Below are 14336 nucleotides of genomic sequence, written 5' to 3'. Positions count from 1 at the left end.
TATTTTCTCTGTTAGATAAACAAATCACACCAAAAATTCTTAAATTATCAAAGTTTAATTTACCAATGTAAGAGATACCTTACTTATGCCTTGTTTTGCTATTGGATTCATTCTATAGCAATTGATTGTTTAGCAAATGATTGTTTTAAATTATACACCAAGATTTGCTTTGATGTTGCTGTTGATATTAAATTATGCTCTCAGATGGCTCTCAATTGAAAATTATTGATACCTTAGTTATGCCTATTTATGCTTTCATTAAAAAATTACCACCAAAAGATACTATAACTTTGCTGGTGACAGCTTATTTTGGTCCCAGTTTGTTATCAGTTTGGGCATCAATGTCTGCTCGGGATGATACTCGAGAGCAAGTATAGTGTCGTGAAAATCGAAAAAAAATCTTGAGTTTTAAAAACAAAAAAACCGCTTGTAATGCGGATCAGTTTTTCATCAAGAATTTCTTTTTTTTAGAATAAATCAAAGTGGTCACGAAAACTTTGAGTAACTCGCTCTATTTTCTATTAAAAAAACCATTGAAAACCTGTAACTTTATTCGATGTTTACTCCTGGGTTTAAAATCATGTAAGTTGAATCGTAAAGCAGGTGTTTTAGCATCTAAGCTTTGCCTCAGTTGTCGATTTATATTTTTTTAATCAAGTATGAAAGCATCTCTATTTTATACCCAGAGTATCAACCGGAAACATACAAACTAAAAAATCATAATTTTTTCTAACACATTTAAGAATATCCCGCTTTTTTCGGCTGTTTTTCGTTATTTTCTCAAATGCCGCTTTTCTGCAAACCGTCTGGCAAGCCTCGTTTTTTGTGGATTTTCATCCTGTTGGATGATTCATTCCGTCACTACCGTCACTTCCGTTACTCCAACTTGAGCTGAAAGTGGGAATGAGACGTTTTGTTCGGATGAAGTATTTGTCGTGCTTTTAATATGATTCGCGTATTTTCACAATGCCGAAATAGTATTCCGACTTTTTCTAACGTTATGCAGTGAGCGAAATAAGCTATGTGTTTTGCTTGTTAAAATATGAATTTACAAAACTCGTTTACTGAATGACTTTTTTTTTCATTTTTTTTAATTCCCTTAAAAGTTACGTTGGTTCAACATCTATATAATTTTTTTTATGAAATTCAAAGTCTTTAAATATAAATATTTATTTATTTTACAATTATTTTCAAATGTTTTAAACTCATGCATTCATTTCCCCAACAAACATAAAATCGCATTAAAAATGATAACTCAAGTCATTAAAAACGATATTGTGAATCGTAATTCCAACAAACGCAAGTAAAATTTCGTAAAAATCGTTACTCGAAGTCGGATTAAATCGGATATGATAAAAAGTACGCCAGATTTGCAGATTTTGTAGACGATTTCATTTCTTTTTTTCTCCCACGTGGGTCAAGTGACAGCTTGGTTGTTCTCTCTGTGGCCAGCAGTGCACCTAACTTGCTTTAAACAGATGTTGTTTTTGCAAGAATTGCCCAATGACAGAAGCAGCAGTTATTGTCGCTGGCAACAGTTCGCATGCGTTGAGTGAAAAAGTTTGTACTCTCTTGCATTCTTTCAGTATTAAGAATAAGGTATCTGTTTTGTGTCGGACCGGTTTTCGGAAGAGCAGAAACCAGAACTTTACTTGGGGACTGTTAACAGTAAAAGAGGTCGTTTATTGAACATGAATTAAACATTACAATTTTTCCCGCTCTTATTTTGAATACAAATTAAAACTTATCATACAACTGGCAACACTTAAGCTATACAAAACAAGCAAACGCTTTACGGAGTTGAACACAATGTTGTGTGACGTTCGTTGTTAGAGTGACCAATATAGTTGAGATCCAACATCTGGCCACCTAAAACGAAAGTTTTATAACTGGCCACCCTAGCATTGTTTTGATTTCACTTTAGCATCACATTAGGCACAGATCTTATCATGATGCCTCTAAGTATGGTAGTCTCACTTTGGCAAAAAGTAGGCGAGGGTTGGATGCGGAGGAGGATCCGAAATTTGACAGCTGGCTGTTCGGTTGGCTGCTGGCTGGCTGGGATGCCAGGTGCTCTGATTTTTTGTAAAACACGAAGTTTTGCCAATCACCAAGATATTGCTTAGACAAAGATTTCGCCTTGATTTTTGCAAATATAATTCATAGAATCGAAACAAAATCTTCCGGCTGAGCTCCGGGCTGGTAAGCAAAGCTGGAAGAAGTTGGACCTATAAACGACGGTGCCAGCTTTGTCGGTAGCGGTGAGTAACATTAATTTTGCATTACTTATGACAAATTTATGCTTATTCAACACTTTTTTCTTTCAAGAGCTATCTAGAAGCAACAGAAAGTCATCGAATCGGATGGTAACATGGCGAGGCGTTACATTCCATCGTCCGAGAAGCGCCCTCCTGCAGGAACATCCGATCTTCATCGAGATGAAAAAGCTGCTTCAGGAGGACCCCCGTCTGTTGCCATCGCTGCTCCAGAAGATCCAATCGAGTAATCCGGATCTGATGGGTAGCATTTGGGAAAATCAGATGAAGTTTTTGGTACTTTTGAATGATGGGACCGATGAGCTGAAATAGGAAAATAGGCGCAACGTTAGGCGCCTGAGCAGCATGACGATAAGTCCGATGAGTGAGTTGGGGAATTAGTTCGATCCATTGCAGACTGTTGATTGTCCCGAATGGATTGAGCCCCTGAAGGATTCTGCAGGTGATGCTGTCCAATTGCTAGTCATCCTCAAGTGCAGCAAAGCTCCAGCTCAGCGCTGCTCGTGGGTGGTGGTGAAGGTACATTAACTGAATATGTTAATATTGAAAAAGGCTCAAGCAGTATTTACATGATGCAACAGTTATTTGAAAAAAAATTTCGAACCATAAAATCGTTTATCATTTAATCATGAAAATTATCAATAGCAGAATTTATAGCATTCCTTTAGCAGAACCGATTTACTTTTAATTTCATCCAACACTTTTCGATTGGAGGGAAACAAAATAGCTCTTTGGATAATGTAATAAGAATAACGAACAAGCAACATCCGGTTTTTGGGTTTTGGTTGTTTGTTCCACCCTTTAAGATCCTTTCTATCATAACGGTCAATGAAAAGTTTTTCTTTTTCGGAACATACGGATAGACCGAACTGTATTTTAATTTTTTATAAAAAAGTGTTTAGAATACAAATTAATTCATTGAATATACTCATATCATTGCTTTTTTCCGAAAACTCAATTTAAATATAATAAAATAAACTAAACCCCAGTACGGTTTTAAATCTTTTGATTTTTCGTTTACGATTGGCTTGTGCACATACACACTTTTTTGCCATCTGATTTTTTATCTCTAACACCTGTCATCCCTGGACCCCTTTTTTCGTAAACACTACACCCAGCTGTCAAAACTTTTTTCAATATGGCGGAATGGCGATTTGGCATATGAGATCACCATACTAGAGCCATCATGGATCTAATCTTCCGCAAACTTTTAGCGCAATCGTTGTTCATCGTCGAACGGGTCACAATTTTCTGCGAAACGGGTCAATGGATGTAGGAATTTTGCGATTTTTGGTACAGGTTACGATGGAACGGGTAGGTACTGTGAAATGGATATCGCCTTAGGATTTCTCGGGACTCGGATCGGACTCGAGCACGACTGCAGCAAGGATTTCACAATGATTCTGGACTACGATGCGCTGTTGTGCCTTGGGTCAAGTACTGGCTGGCAGCCAGTAAACTGGTCCCGGATGACTAGTGTCGGACCGTTGACACCAGTACCATCCATCCGGGTTGCATAATGGGTCAGGAACAAGCGCTGTAGCCGTCGGGAGGAGGGTGATTGGGAACACTTACAAACCAGGAAGTGATCAGCAAACGGCTCACTGACTTCGAAGCAAACGCTAATGCTTCCGAAGCGAGTACCGACCGGACAGTCAGTACGGCAGAAGTCCGGATGGCTGGTGTTCGACCATGAACACCAGTACCACCCATCCGGATCGTATTGCTGATCGGAAACGGGCCAAAAAACTTCAAATCAAGGTGGTGGTTCCTTGATGAACGGGAGCTGGGTCGTGAGCTTATCGTCGTATACGGTAAAGCGAGCGTGATCAGGTCTAGGATTTTATTCCAGGACGGGGAATAGCTTTAGCAGGTATGACGAACGCCTGGCTAAAATCCCACATCCTGGTCACGGCACCAATGTTTTGTGTCGGACCGGTTTTCGGATGAGCAGAAACCAGAACTTTACTTGGGGACTGTTAACAGTAAAAGAGGTCGTTTATTGAACATGAATTAAACATTACAATTTTTCCCGCTCTTATTTTGAATACAAATTAAAACTTATCATACAACTGGCAACACTTAAGCTATACAAAACAAGCAAACGCTTTACGGAGTTGTACACAATGTTGTGTGACGTTCGTTGTTAGAGTGACCAATATAGTTGAGATCCAACAGTATCGAATGTCGTCCAATTCGTATACTCTTATCGCTTTAGCCAGAAGTTAAAAATATGTATGTATATTGCCTGCATTTTGGTAGGTAACTGCTGTTTTTTCGAGTTTTATACGATCATCCTACCTACAAAAATGTTTGCTTGGTCCGATGTTCACCACTGTATTAAAAATTCGTTTTTCTTCTGAACCTTTTTTATTTACTGCCCAATGGGTTTATGTGATTGATTTTTTTTTAAATTGGAATCATGACCAATATTTCACCAGCAGATCGCGTAGCAATTAGAATTCTAATTGCTATGCGATCTGCTGAAACAGTTATTTCAGTTCAAATTAAGTATTTCAACATAAAATTGCATTAGCTGACCATTGAGAAATATATGAAGTTAGGCAGAATCAATTTTAGATTGAATAGCGTAATGGTACAATAAGATAATAGGCCGAATGTTATTCAGCCGAATGAATGTTTGGTGGAATGGATGCAAGGCCGAATGGACGTTAGTTAAAAAAGGCGAGGCGAAATGGTCATTAGAACGAACGGCCGTTAGACCAAGCACCCATTCGGCCTAGCAACTATTCGACCTAGTGACCATTTGGCCCAACATCCATTCGACCAATCGATTTTTCAGCCTAACGATCATTCTGCCCATCGAAATTTAGGAGTGATGACATTTTCCATTTGGCCGGATGGTTATTCGGCTAAGCATTGAAAAGGCCTAACATTACAAGTAACAATTTTAACTTTGTAATGGCAGCTAAAGCGCATTCTATACATCACCAGAACTCCAATAATCTAAAATTTGGCTTTTTGGCCCTTTTCTAGAAACGTCATCATGAATTATTTTTCAATCTTCGATAAAATCATTATGCTTCGATCACCAAAGCCTTTATTAAGCTTTTATAAAACATGGTTTTAGGTTTTGGGTTGTTTTTTCTCTTCCGTGATAGATATGATCTGGTAAAATTAACTACGAAAAAGCAATGTTTAACCATTTTTTGAGCATATTTTCTACTGCCAATCAAGATTTAAGGTAAAATGTGTGAAGTTTTTCTCAAAAAAACATTAATTGAAAAATGTTTTTTCGAGAAAAACTTTGAACTAATTGTTCAACATGACACAGTGATATCGCAAACATAATAGAATTGATTGAAAATAGACCTGATTTATTTTTTTTAAATACTAGACATTGTAAATCCAACAACATGGCATAATTTTGTGCTCTTTGATTTTGCAACCAACATGGTGCTAGTCAATTCAATGTTTAAAAGCTTTATTAAAGTCATAAAAACGGCTTATTAGTTTATAACGGTTTAATAGCTTAAATTTGACAATTCTCACGCAGGCCAACCATTTACACGCCTAGGATGAGTATCTCATTTCTGAGTTAATCATTAGTGCAGAGAAATATATTTCATTTAAAAAGTCTGTCCTCATTCACTGCACTGTTTTAAATAACTTGAATTCTCATGAAAACCCCACAATATGGGTATTGGTTGCAAGGGCTAAACTATATAAAGTCGAATCTCGCTTACTGACGCTATCTTGAAATACTAAATTTCGGCTTTCGCTTAACTTTAAAATAATGTTAATCAGTAAAAAAACGCACGAAATCCCCTCAATATGGAATGAAAAGGCTGAACTAGAAGAATTTCCATTTCTCTTTCTGACTCCCTCTTGCAAACCAAGATGGCGGTTTCCACAGAAGTTTAACATTCTGTTAACCACTGAAAATCACATGAAAGCTCCTCAATATAGGCACTGACCATACTGACTGGACACACGATTTCGTTTGTTGAATAATTCTTCCAACAGTACGCAATATCGATCCCAGAGTGCGAATCGATCGATTTGAAGAAATGCTATCCCAGTTAGAAACTGCCACTCAACTTTCGAAAAAAAAAATAAGCAATTCAGGCGATAAAATCGGGCTAAACAGGTTCATTTTTCCTACAGGGCATTTGTATCGGAAAAAATACAGTCGGTATTGCGAACATGCTGAAATTGACAAAAAAAATTAGCCAGAAAATGATCGATTTTTTGTTCTAAGTTTCCTGTCAGTATGTTCAGTGATATAGGTATAAGGTGAAAGGACTAAACTAGAAAAAGTCGAATCTTTTCATCGATTTTTTTCTCCTTCTAGAAGGGCCCTTTCACTCAACACTCATTTCGTAGAGATATTTATACCACCACAGAGAAAAGACGTACAAGTTGAACAAAAAAGCTTCAGTGTGTAAAATTTTAAACGCTGACATCCAAAAAATACGTTGAAAATTGACTTGAAGCAGTGCCATCTATTGCGCCGTTCAAGAATAACAAATCAAATTTTCAAGTGCCCAGTTTTTAAAAAGGCGTAATCGTATATGAACTCAATAATAATTAAACTAATGCCGCTCTAAAATAGAGAGGTTCAATTTGTTGCTAGATAAGTATTGTAAGAATTACTTTTGACTGGACAGAATTTCACTTCCTTTATTTTAAACGGTTTTTACTTTTGTTCACTCATCATCAGTTTTCCCCAAAATAATCAAAAACGTTACATAAATTTAACTTTCATTTATTCCTTTACTTTAGCACTACTGAGGCAGTAGAAATAACGGACAGTTTTACGATAAGATAAATAGATAAAAGATAGATAAGACGAAATAGATTCAGTTCTAAACTTTTTCATCGGAGGCTTATTAAAATTTCATTTTTCATATTTAAATCTAAAAAAAAAAACAAAAACATTTTATGCTCAACATGGATAAAAAAAATCCCTTCTTTCAGCGAAGCTTTCGTTAAAGATTCCTTAATGCCCAAGGAATAAAATTAACTGTACCCCCCAGTTCCATTTCACTTTCACCATCAGCGCCGCCGGTAGCCAAATCAACACCATTTGTTGCGAATATTTCAATTGGTAATCGAATAAATTTATGCGTTTAATTATAATGGTGATTTATGGCAGGCGCCAGCAGAAGCCATCGAACGGCAGCACCCGTCATAAATGAATGCTTTATGTTTTAAATTTATAATTGGTTTAATCGCCAGGGCAGAGCGCAGGAGGGCATCTCCTCGATGCAACATTCGCTCGATGTTTGCGTACCTACCTTCATACGTAGGTATCACTTGAAGCGCACGGATTACCTCACCTCTTCGATTCTTCTGCCATTTTTATTGCACTGTCTGATGACGACTGCCTTTCCGCTTGCTTTTCCGTAAGTATTATCCGGCATTCGAGTGGTTGAAGGGAAATTCTGTTAATGGTTTAAATAATTCTGCCACCGAACGGACGCCGGCAAAGTTTAACCAATTGCTACCGGTTCAAAGATCGACTATTGGATGTTTCATAGGAAACTGACCGGATTATTCGAGAAAATAAATGTGAAATTTTATTGTTTATTTTCTAGAAGTTTGTATCACATAATAAACATTACCCTTCCAAAAAAATTAAAGAAGGATTTTTTTCAGGATTGATAGAATTAAATTTTGATTGAACATTTCAAAAAAATATCCAATAGTCCCCAATCAAAAGGTTAAAGAGTAAGTGATGATTTTCTGTTATCGCAGGCACACAACCAATGTTGCAAGTTCTCAAAAGCTGTTATTTATTTGTTGAAATGTTAGCAAACAGGACAGGTGCAATTGAACAAGTTTATTATTTTACACTTGATATTGGATCGAAACATAAGAACTATTCTGTTTTTTTTTACCATTTTCCACAACCACAGAAGAGGTTGGAAAATTTCAATGCCGCCCGATGCTAGTTCTATTCCACAGCCTTGAAAATTCCTGAGGATCATTATTTAATCCACAGTTGTAATAAAGCTTCAACAAATCAAATTGTTATAGTCATTTAGAATGCTTCATGAAATACAACGTTTTTAGTTAGCACGCTGTGCATGATTTAACCAACCGTAATTAGTGACGTAACTAAGTGACAGTTCTCGAACAAGAAGAAATTGGAAATCCTCTGTAGATCACTGAAAATCGCATAAAACTTACGCAATATGAATATTTTGCTCAAGAGTTAAACGAAGAAAAGTCAAATCCAGTTGTCAGACTGTCTCCGTTTTACTTTTAAATGCTGTGAATTACCAAAAGAAGAATGGAAACCCCTCTAAGTGGACAAATTGACAAAAATGACAAAAATGACAAAAATGACAAAAATGACAAAAATGACAAAAATGACAAAAATGACAAAAATGACAAAAATGACAAAAATGACAAAAATGACAAAAATGACAAAAATGACAAAAATGACAAAAATGACAAAAATGACAAAAATGACAAAAATGACAAAAATGACAAAAATGACAAAAATGACAAAAATGACAAAAATGACAAAAATGACAAAAATGACAAAAATGACAAAAATGACAAAAATGACAAAAATGACAAAAATGACAAAAATGACAAAAATGACAAAAATGACAAAAATGACAAAAATGACAAAAATGACAAAAATGACAAAAATGACAAAAATGACAAAAATGACAAAAATGACAAAAATGACAAAAATGACAAAAATGACAAAAATGACAAAAATGACAAAAATGACAAAAATGACAAAAATGACAAAAATGACAAAAATGACAAAAATGACAAAAATGACAAAAATGACAAAAATGACAAAAATGACAAAAATGACAAAAATGACAAAAATGACAAAAATGACAAAAATGACAAAAATGACAAAAATGACAAAAATGACAAAAATGACAAAAATGACAAAAATGACAAAAATGACAAAAATGACAAAAATGACAAAAATGACAAAAATGACAAAAATGACAAAAATGACAAAAATGACAAAAATGACAAAAATGACAAAAATGACAAAAATGACAAAAATGACAAAAATGACAAAAATGACAAAAATGACAAAAATGACAAAAATGACAAAAATGACAAAAATGACAAAAATGACAAAAATGACAAAAATGACAAAAATGACAAAAATGACAAAAATGACAAAAATGACAAAAATGACAAAAATGACAAAAATGACAAAAATGACAAAAATGACAAAAATGACAAAAATGACAAAAATGACAAAAATGACAAAAATGACAAAAATGACAAAAATGACAAAAATGACAAAAATGACAAAAATGACAAAAATGACAAAAATGACAAAAATGACAAAAATGACAAAAATGACAAAAATGACAAAAATGACAAAAATGACAAAAATGACAAAAATGACAAAAATGACAAAAATGACAAAAATGACAAAAATGACAAAAATGACAAAAATGACAAAAATGACAAAAATGACAAAAATGACAAAAATGACAAAAATGACAAAAATGACAAAAATGACAAAAATGACAAAAATGACAAAAATGACAAAAATGACAAAAATGACAAAAATGACAAAAATGACAAAAATGACAAAAATGACAAAAATGACAAAAATGACAAAAATGACAAAAATGACAAAAATGACAAAAATGACAAAAATGACAAAAATGACAAAAATGACAAAAATGACAAAAATGACAAAAATGACAAAAATGACAAAAATGACAAAAATGACAAAAATGACAAAAATGACAAAAATGACAAAAATGACAAAAATGACAAAAATGACAAAAATGACAAAAATGACAAAAATGACAAAAATGACAAAAATGACAAAAATGACAAAAATGACAAAAATGACAAAAATGACAAAAATGACAAAAATGACAAAAATGACAAAAATGACAAAAATGACAAAAATGACAAAAATGACAAAAATGACAAAAATGACAAAAATGACAAAAATGACAAAAATGACAAAAATGACAAAAATGACAAAAATGACAAAAATGACAAAAATGACAAAAATGACAAAAATGACAAAAATGACAAAAATGACAAAAATGACAAAAATGACAAAAATGACAAAAATGACAAAAATGACAAAAATGACAAAAATGACAAAAATGACAAAAATGACAAAAATGACAAAAATGACAAAAATGACAAAAATGACAAAAATGACAAAAATGACAAAAATGACAAAAATGACAAAAATGACAAAAATGACAAAAATGACAAAAATGACAAAAATGACAAAAATGACAAAAATGACAAAAATGACAAAAATGACAAAAATGACAAAAATGACAAAAATGACAAAAATGACAAAAATGACAAAAATGACAAAAATGACAAAAATGACAAAAATGACAAAAATGACAAAAATGACAAAAATGACAAAAATGACAAAAATGACAAAAATGACAAAAATGACAAAAATGACAAAAATGACAAAAATGACAAAAATGACAAAAATGACAAAAATGACAAAAATGACAAAAATGACAAAAATGACAAAAATGACAAAAATGACAAAAATGACAAAAATGACAAAAATGACAAAAATGACAAAAATGACAAAAATGACAAAAATGACAAAAATGACAAAAATGACAAAAATGACAAAAATGACAAAAATGACAAAAATGACAAAAATGACAAAAATGACAAAAATGACAAAAATGACAAAAATGACAAAAATGACAAAAATGACAAAAATGACAAAAATGACAAAAATGACAAAAATGACAAAAATGACAAAAATGACAAAAATGACAAAAATGACAAAAATGACAAAAATGACAAAAATGACAAAAATGACAAAAATGACAAAAATGACAAAAATGACAAAAATGACAAAAATGACAAAAATGACAAAAATGACAAAAATGACAAAAATGACAAAAATGACAAAAATGACAAAAATGACAAAAATGACAAAAATGACAAAAATGACAAAAATGACAAAAATGACAAAAATGACAAAAATGACAAAAATGACAAAAATGACAAAAATGACAAAAATGACAAAAATGACAAAAATGACAAAAATGACAAAAATGACAAAAATGACAAAAATGACAAAAATGACAAAAATGACAAAAATGACAAAAATGACAAAAATGACAAAAATGACAAAAATGACAAAAATGACAAAAATGACAAAAATGACAAAAATGACAAAAATGACAAAAATGACAAAAATGACAAAAATGACAAAAATGACAAAAATGACAAAAATGACAAAAATGACAAAAATGACAAAAATGACAAAAATGACAAAAATGACAAAAATGACAAAAATGACAAAAATGACAAAAATGACAAAAATGACAAAAATGACAAAAATGACAAAAATGACAAAAATGACAAAAATGACAAAAATGACAAAAATGACAAAAATGACAAAAATGACAAAAATGACAAAAATGACAAAAATGACAAAAATGACAAAAATGACAAAAATGACAAAAATGACAAAAATGACAAAAATGACAAAAATGACAAAAATGACAAAAATGACAAAAATGACAAAAATGACAAAAATGACAAAAATGACAAAAATGACAAAAATGACAAAAATGACAAAAATGACAAAAATGACAAAAATGACAAAAATGACAAAAATGACAAAAATGACAAAAATGACAAAAATGACAAAAATGACAAAAATGACAAAAATGACAAAAATGACAAAAATGACAAAAATGACAAAAATGACAAAAATGACAAAAATGACAAAAATGACAAAAATGACAAAAATGACAAAAATGACAAAAATGACAAAAATGACAAAAATGACAAAAATGACAAAAATGACAAAAATGACAAAAATGACAAAAATGACAAAAATGACAAAAATGACAAAAATGACAAAAATGACAAAAATGACAAAAATGACAAAAATGACAAAAATGACAAAAATGACAAAAATGACAAAAATGACAAAAATGACAAAAATGACAAAAATGACAAAAATGACAAAAATGACAAAAATGACAAAAATGACAAAAATGACAAAAATGACAAAAATGACAAAAATGACAAAAATGACAAAAATGACAAAAATGACAAAAATGACAAAAATGACAAAAATGACAAAAATGACAAAAATGACAAAAATGACAAAAATGACAAAAATGACAAAAATGACAAAAATGACAAAAATGACAAAAATGACAAAAATGACAAAAATGACAAAAATGACAAAAATGACAAAAATGACAAAAATGACAAAAATGACAAAAATGACAAAAATGACAAAAATGACAAAAATGACAAAAATGACAAAAATGACAAAAATGACAAAAATGACAAAAATGACAAAAATGACAAAAATGACAAAAATGACAAAAATGACAAAAATGACAAAAATGACAAAAATGACAAAAATGACAAAAATGACAAAAATGACAAAAATGACAAAAATGACAAAAATGACAAAAATGACAAAAATGACAAAAATGACAAAAATGACAAAAATGACAAAAATGACAAAAATGACAAAAATGACAAAAATGACAAAAATGACAAAAATGACAAAAATGACAAAAATGACAAAAATGACAAAAATGACAAAAATGACAAAAATGACAAAAATGACAAAAATGACAAAAATGACAAAAATGACAAAAATGACAAAAATGACAAAAATGACAAAAATGACAAAAATGACAAAAATGACAAAAATGACAAAAATGACAAAAATGACAAAAATGACAAAAATGACAAAAATGACAAAAATGACAAAAATGACAAAAATGACAAAAATGACAAAAATGACAAAAATGACAAAAATGACAAAAATGACAAAAATGACAAAAATGACAAAAATGACAAAAATGACAAAAATGACAAAAATGACAAAAATGACAAAAATGACAAAAATGACAAAAATGACAAAAATGACAAAAATGACAAAAATGACAAAAATGACAAAAATGACAAAAATGACAAAAATGACAAAAATGACAAAAATGACAAAAATGACAAAAATGACAAAAATGACAAAAATGACAAAAATGACAAAAATGACAAAAATGACAAAAATGACAAAAATGACAAAAATGACAAAAATGACAAAAATGACAAAAATGACAAAAATGACAAAAATGACAAAAATGACAAAAATGACAAAAATGACAAAAATGACAAAAATGACAAAAATGACAAAAATGACAAAAATGACAAAAATGACAAAAATGACAAAAATGACAAAAATGACAAAAATGACAAAAATGACAAAAATGACAAAAATGACAAAAATGACAAAAATGACAAAAATGACAAAAATGACAAAAATGACAAAAATGACAAAAATGACAAAAATGACAAAAATGACAAAAATGACAAAAATGACAAAAATGACAAAAATGACAAAAATGACAAAAATGACAAAAATGACAAAAATGACAAAAATGACAAAAATGACAAAAATGACAAAAATGACAAAAATGACAAAAATGACAAAAATGACAAAAATGACAAAAATGACAAAAATGACAAAAATGACAAAAATGACAAAAATGACAAAAATGACAAAAATGACAAAAATGACAAAAATGACAAAAATGACAAAAATGACAAAAATGACAAAAATGACAAAAATGACAAAAATGACAAAAATGACAAAAATGACAAAAATGACAAAAATGACAAAAATGACAAAAATGACAAAAATGACAAAAATGACAAAAATGACAAAAATGACAAAAATGACAAAAATGACAAAAATGACAAAAATGACAAAAATGACAAAAATGACAAAAATGACAAAAATGACAAAAATGACAAAAATGACAAAAATGACAAAAATGACAAAAATGACAAAAATGACAAAAATGACAAAAATGACAAAAATGACAAAAATGACAAAAATGACAAAAATGACAAAAATGACAAAAATGACAAAAATGACAAAAATGACAAAAATGACAAAAATGACAAAAATGACAAAAATGACAAAAATGACAAAAATGACAAAAATGACAAAAATGACAAAAATGACAAAAATGACAAAAATGACAAAAATGACAAAAATGACAAAAATGACAAAAATGACAAAAATGACAAAAATGACAAAAATGACAAAAATGACAA

This window comes from Uranotaenia lowii, chromosome 3 (assembly GCF_029784155.1).
Source record: "Uranotaenia lowii strain MFRU-FL chromosome 3, ASM2978415v1, whole genome shotgun sequence".
Lineage (NCBI taxonomy): Eukaryota > Metazoa > Arthropoda > Insecta > Diptera > Culicidae > Uranotaenia > Uranotaenia lowii.
This window is presented reverse-complemented; position numbering follows the sequence as displayed.